This window comes from Prionailurus bengalensis, chromosome B1, assembly GCF_016509475.1.
Source record: "Prionailurus bengalensis isolate Pbe53 chromosome B1, Fcat_Pben_1.1_paternal_pri, whole genome shotgun sequence".
Classification (NCBI taxonomy): Eukaryota; Metazoa; Chordata; class Mammalia; order Carnivora; family Felidae; genus Prionailurus; species Prionailurus bengalensis.
This window is the reverse complement of record NC_057344.1, coordinates 125019448-125027077: the sequence shown is the minus strand read 5'-3', so window position 1 is coordinate 125027077 and position 7630 is coordinate 125019448.

The following is a 7630-nucleotide window of genomic DNA, read 5'->3' as shown; positions in this document are numbered from 1 at the left end:
GTAAGGTGTTTGTATAAATATCCATATTGATGTGAGGCTGTGTTTACCCAAGGCACAATAGTTATAGAACAATACCTTTATATCATATCTGAGCAGTGTGCCCCACAAGAACTATTCTGGATGGAGACAGAGCAGGGGTGGCCAAGAACTCTTGTCAGAAATGCAGCTTCATCTGCTGAAGAGAGAGGACCAAGGTGTATTCTTCTGTGTTTGATCCTGTACTTAATGAGATTTCACATTTTAAACAATAAAGTTGATGACAGAATGTCAATGACACTGAACTAAGAAGTGTAAGTAGCACATCCAAAGAAAACAAGACTGTCCCAAATGACCCTAAAACACATTCTGCAAAAATAACATGAAAACCATTAAGTAGAGCTCAGGACAATATATTTAGCCAGAAGAAAATCAAACTGCACAAATTCAATATGAATAAAACTTTCTTGTAGAAAAAGAAACCAGAAAAAGAGTTAGTAATGAGAACCATCCAGAAAATGATTTTAGAATGATATCCAACACATGATATTAGCTGATGCAATATTTTTAATGCATTGTAGAGTGTCATAAATATAGTTTATAAATTATGTAAAGAGTAGTAAGGATAATATCTTCCCTTCAAGCAATTATAAGCGATTCTATATATTAATTCCTTGGTAAAATGCTGTTGTCTCAGTAATCTATTGTTACAAAACAAACCATCCCAGAATGCAGTAGCTTAAAGTGACAACTCTTTATTTGTTCATGATTCTGTGAATTGGCAGTTGGGTTGGGTTAAGTTGGTGGTACTTCTGTTAGTCTCACCTGAGTCATATACTTAGCTGCAGTTATCTGGTGCCTCTAGTAAGGCAGGCCAGATGGTCCATCCAAAACCCTACACACACACTGGGCATCTGATGCCTTCTTGGTTGGGTGTCTCTTTCCAGTGGTCTCTTGCCCTCAAGGAACCTATCTCAAGCTTCTTTACAGGGTTACAGGATGTTCTAAAAGGGATAGTGAAGGTTCTGAAAGTAATCTTGAGGCCTGGACCCAGAAGTTGCACAGTATCAATTCCACCACATTTTGTTGGCCAAAGAATATCTCAGGGTGAGCTCAGATTCCAAAGGAGTGGAAATAGACTCTACCATTTGATGGAAAAGTACTAGTCACATTGCAAGGAAACATGCACAGATATAGGAATGAGCTGTGGCCATCTTTTGCAATGGACCACAGATATATATAAATCAGATATTTTCCTTATTTTATGCATAATTAAATAGGATTTTTAAGTCAATAAAGTATGAATGGTCCTGAATAATACCCAGTTATAGGACTGAATTTTTGGTCTTTTATATATACAGGTGGACATATATTCAAGACTTTTCTGTTCTCTCATATACAAAGTAAAACAAATCCAAGATTGGTGTTCATTATTTTACATTTATGACCCTACCTACCAGTCTTTCTGCTTTCCAGTTACATGGAAAAAATCCCAACCAAAGACTTTAAATAAAACTATAAATTTAGGTTAAATTATATCAGTTAAGATTATCACATTTTAAAAAATGTGAAAAAAATTTTAAAAATTTCCTAAATATTTGAAGTAATTTAATGATGAGAAATGATGTTTATAAAAGGTAATCTGTAATTGAGACACCCTGAAAAGATAGATTATGTGTCACACTTACAGGCACTTATAATTTAATGACTTCCAACTGGCTGTCGTGTTCTGTGCCCCTAGCAAACGGCATCTCTTGCTCTCCAAATTGTTTCTTCCTCTGCATTCTTTGGATGGCAGTCACTGGAGCCAGAGGCTAACAATGGAAGATGTTCTTCTAACAACAACATCTGCTTGCATTGTAAAATTAGCCATGCATTAGTAGCTTTTGCTTTTAGTTAAACTTTAATTGTGAAGAAATAAGATGCATGCACAGTACTTGTTGACGGATACATTTTCTTCATAGAGGAAAATTGTCAAGATGCTTATATGCATGAGGTTAGATAAAATCAGAGTCATTAAAATTTTCATTTCCATTAATAATATATATTGGAAAGAATTAAAATAGAAATTATAAAATGTTCCCTTTTTTCCACAAAGGGAATTTTTATGAAGAAAATGTGAAATATAAATATTGTTGTTGCTACATGTATCACAGTGGCCCAACAACCAATATGTCTAGCAGGTTCTTGAAACCTAGCACCTTCCCAAGGGATTTCTGTTCTAGCTTCACCATAGAACAGGATACATCTGTGGCTACTCTTGGCATGAGAAAGACAGACTTGTCTGCAAACTTTGATGGTCAAGCTTATTTCTACTTCACCCAGAGAGAAAAAAGTAGAGGGTCTGTGGAGTAGGTTATAGTATCACTAAGACAAAGGAAAACATTGCTCTCAATAACTGATGTCAACCTTTGATACTGCAGAAAGGGATCTAAGAAGGAACAGAGACTAGGCTAGACATGTGGGGTGACTCTTAACCTAGTGATTCTTTTCAGGATGTCTCTGGAGTTGATAGATGTTTTGAGCAGATTTAGTGCCCATTTTATACATAGTGTATAATTTAATTCACTTACCTGGATAGTCCATTTAAAATATTTTTCTTACCATAAATGATCCAGATTATCCTCTTGTATATGTTTAGAATCAAATATATTTCTAAATATAATAATAATTTGTTATGGCAGTTGATCTAGAAAACACAAACTTGATTATTTTTCCTTGCTCTCCATATTTCAGAAGTTGGAAAGTGATTAGTTCAAGTATGTAAAGTTAGAAATTCATTACTAAATTTTTAAATCAAGTTTCTCATATTAACTTTTTTATTTAATATATGAAATACAATAGTTTTGTACAAATTTGTTTTTCTAGAAACTAATTGTATGGCTACTGTTCACTTTATTCTCTAAGAATAAAATATTCCTAGGAAAAATCCCCCAAACTTCCTCTACCCAAATTAGAAAACGTGCCAGACTTGCATCTCTCTTTTATAACACTTGCAAAACTAAATCTTGGAGAACTATGTGCTCAGATATGATTCCACCCCAAACTTCAGTACCTACAGTTTAAACCACTATTCAATACTAACTTTGTTTATATTTCTAATTTCAAAAGTAAGAATAATTTTTCTTGGTAAAAGTTGCTGTTTCATATTAATTGAGTTTTAGATAGAACTGTATGTCAACTCATTTACACATTAGGTTTCTGAATTTATTTTTTCTTTCTGTTGGTATAAAATACTAAAAATAAGTTATGAGGAGTAATTAGGGAAAATACCTTATTCACTTGACTTCTGGAGAGAAACATCCACTTTATGGAATAGGAAGTAGATAAGAAAGGACTGAAAATAAAACATAAAATTATAAAGTAAGGCACCAGCATCAACCTTCTTACTTCTACTAGTTAGACCTTTAGTTTCTGAAGTTTCTTCTGAGAGAAAACTGTGTCTCATGGAAGCTTCAGAAACAACAAAGAAAGACCAAAAGAACATTAAAAAAAATACTATGGTTGAATCAATTTTGGAAAACAGTGCACATTTTATTTCTCATTAGAGATTCAAGCACAAGCTACCACATTAGAGACTCTGAAAAGTTTCTCAGAAAAGAAACCTATCTTACTTTAACTCATCATTTTCTAAATATTTTATCATCACAGAACACCTTTTTCTCATAACAACTATTAATATCCTGAGGCCAAATGTTTCTGCGGACACTTGGGAAATTTTCAGAGACAATGAAAATGTCTTAGCCTTGATGCTTTAAACCTGCTCTTTTACAATAGTTTTGTAGACTCTGATTATTTAGAAGCAAATTTATTTTAAAGTTGTCAAAATTTCATCTCTGAAGTGTAAAAGTATTGACTGAACTTATTATTCATGCAGAACAACCCAAGAGAATAATTTTAACAAGTGCAATTAAGTCAGATGCATGAATTAATTTCAAATAACAAACTATTTTTGGAAAAGGAGCATTTTGAAAAAAAAATGTCAAGGATATTATGATGGTTTAACTAATAATTATCCTGGCTTGATTCTGGAAAAATAATATATGTACAAGGAAATTTAGACTTATAATCATCAAAATATATGTGTGGTTTAGCTATCCTTAGAGTATCTGTGGCTTTTCCTTAGAAATTCTGAAGAAGCTATAGGTAGAATTAAGAATCATAGGTGAACTAACATAATATTGACCTTCATATCCATTTCAGTAGCCTGTTTAATTCAAATCAGTATTTACTGAGTGCCTATTATATGCAATTCCCTATGTAGGCTTTATGTCAGTTGTTTCCTATTCTTGACTCTACATCACCTTATTACATGTTGACATTAGCACTCAGAAGTTATTCTAAGTACAGATGAGAAAGCTAAAATCTACAGAAATTAACTAACTTGTCAAAAGCTTCATAGTTGGTAAGTGGCACAGTCAAAATGTAGACCCAGATGTTCTGCCATCACCTCCAGGGATCTGTCCACATGATTGCATATTCCCTTCATAAGTTTTTTATCATGTGTGAGATCTTGGGGCATTGCTGTTAAAAACGCATGCTCCAGAGAGGCACCTGGGTGGCTCCATCAGTTAAGCTCTGACTTCCACTCTCAGGTCATGACATCGAGGTTCATGAGCTGGAGCCCCGCATAGGGCTCTGTGCTGACATCTCAGCCTTGGAGCCTGCTTCAGATTCTGTGTCTCCCTCTCTCTCTGCTCCTTCCCCACTCATGCTCTGTCTCTCAAATAAATAAATAAATAAATAAATAAATAAACATTAAAACATTAAAACAAAACAAAACAAATAAAAACAATGCTCCAGAGACTAACTGACTGGACTCAGACTCTGTCACTGCCATTTCATTGCATATAGCTTTGGGAACATAGCTTAATTTCTTTGAATTTCTTAATTTCTTTGAAATTTCTTTGAACATAGCTTAATTTCTTAAATTCTTTGAACAATTTCTTTGGGGGAGAGGGGAATCAATTAGTTATTTCTTCTTTGTTTCTATTTTATATTTTTTAATATTTATGAATATTATTCATAAACATTGTTTAAAGATTCATGAAACTCTACAAATGTATTGTCTTATTATACCTTAGAGACTGCTCATTTTGACTTTTAGAATTTATTCTTTTGGTATTTTCTTTCATATTTTTATATAACTCACTATTTTTATTTCTATATTTTAACATTGTAGAAATTGTCATTGGACTGTCATAATGGAAAATTAGGATTTAGCTTTCTGTCATACAGCTATATCTACATCACGTATTCATGCTTCTAATTTCCCAATATATAGAGAGTAATTTTTGGTCTATTCGATATTCAACTTTATATAAACCACTGCTATTCACAGCTGAGTCATATAGTAAGCTATGAAGAACTCTTCCTTTACTGCAAAACTTTTGTTTTCTTCGGAGTTAATGATTACCTCTATTTTTCTGCTTGATTTTCCATATACTTGTCACTAATTTATCCTCCTATTCTTTTCCAGTTGGACAATTCTTTTATTCATATACTAAATTCATTCAGTATTCTATGAATTTTCATATTCCAAAGCCTCCTTTTTTTGAGGGTAGGAAAGGAATACACTTTTTCATCCTCAGTTTTTCTTTGCTGCTGCTTTGTGCTTACACCCATGACTTCCACTTCCAGGTTTACTCCCTTGATTTGAAAATCTGTATCCTCTCATGGCTTTCTAAACAAGTACATTGGAGGTACATATTTGAGACATTACCTATATAAAAATATCTGTACTTTGCCTTCACATTTGAATGATAGTTTAGCTTGTTTAGATTCTAATTTGAAACATACTTTATGCTAAAAAATATTATTATCTTTCAATGTTGCTAAAAAATAGTTCACTAAGAATAAAAAGTTCTTATATCTTTGACTTTTATAATAAGATCCTTTTTTCTCTCTCTGAAAACCTTTTATTGTCTTTGTTCTGAAATTTCACACAAATGTATCTTTTTAAATCTATTTTCATCTAAACATTAGCATTAGATAACTCAATACATAAAATAAATATCTATGAAACCATACTGATATAAACAAATAAAGGTGTTTATGGGTCTTTCAATTAGGAAGTGTACTCAAATTATTTTGTTAATAACTTCTTACTCTGTCTTCCTTCTTGTATGCCTGATATTTTGAAGTCCTTTTCCAATTTTCTTATCCTCTCTCTACTATTTTCTTTTTGATTAACTTTTTATCATATAGGAGAATTCTTCAACTTAATCTATAAACACATTTACTGAGTCTTTCTATTCTCATCATTTTAATTTGCAACAGGTATTTTTTGTTGTTGTTGTTCCATAAGTGCTATTCTTATAGCATTATGCCCTTGTTTCATGGATCAATGTATTTTCTTACCTAAGAATATCATTAGCATTCCTTTTCTTTTTTAAGTTTTTTTTTCGTGTAAATTTACAAAAAGTTTACAATAATAGTCATGTTCTCATATACCCACACTTACTTGCCTCAAATGCTAACATCTTGCATAAACGTTGCACAATAATCAAAGCAAAAACAAAAAATATTAACCTTGATAAAATATTATAAGCAAACTATAGACTTCACATTTTACCAGTTTTTTTTTTTCTCTAATGCCTTTGTCTCTTCCAGGATTTTCAATTGATCATCATGTCTGCTTAGTTTCTTTCAGTCTGTGACAGCTACTTAGTCTATCCTTGTCTTTCATGACCTTACTTTCAAAAAGTATTTATTGACCAATGGGGCATCTGGGTAGCTCAGTTGGTTGAGTGGCTGACTTCAGCTCAGGTCATGATCTTATGGTTCATGAGTTTGAGCCCTGCATCAGGCTCTGTCCTGGCAGCTTGGAGCCTGGATTCTGCTTTGGATTCTCCCTCTCTCTCTGCTCCTCCCCTGCTTGTGCTCTATCTCTCTCTGTCTCTCAAAAATAAATCAATGTTAAATTTTTTTTTAAATACTGATCAATTGTTTTGTAATATTTTATTCAATATGGGTTTGTGTGGTGTTTTCTCATGATTGGATTGAGGTTGTAGATTTTGAAGAAAACTGTCAAGGTAATTTGTGCTTCTCAGTTTACTGTATCAGAGATACATGATGTGGGTATATGTCTTACTACTGATGATGTTTACCTTGATCACTTAGATAGTGTGATGTCTGTGTTTTATCCACTATAAAAGTACTGTTTTCCTTTTTAACCTTTGTAATTAATAATTATTTTAGAGGAGGTTCTTGAGACTGCAATATCCTGTTTCATCTCCTTTGCACCTTCATTTTAGCATCCATTGACATTGGTGCATATTGCTCATAATAATTCTTATTGTTGTGTCTACTTCTGATTTCAATTTTTCACATGCCTTCTACATCTGTTAATTGAATTTATTTTTAAGGAAGGGTTGTGTCTTCTACTTCTTATTAATTATTTATTTATGTAAGCATAGACTCAAGGATATTTTTTTTCTTTTAGTTTAATCCAGTACTATCATTATTTAAGTTCTTGCTTTAATAGTTCTAGCTTTGGTCTTGGCCATTTTTTCATATTGGTTTTGGTGACCTTTCAATGCACATCTATTGTTGAATACTTTCTTAGTTCAGAAATTACACGAAATACACAAAAAGTACAAGATGGTCTAGCCTCATCTTGTGGTTACCCTCTCTCAGACTTGGAATCTCCCAC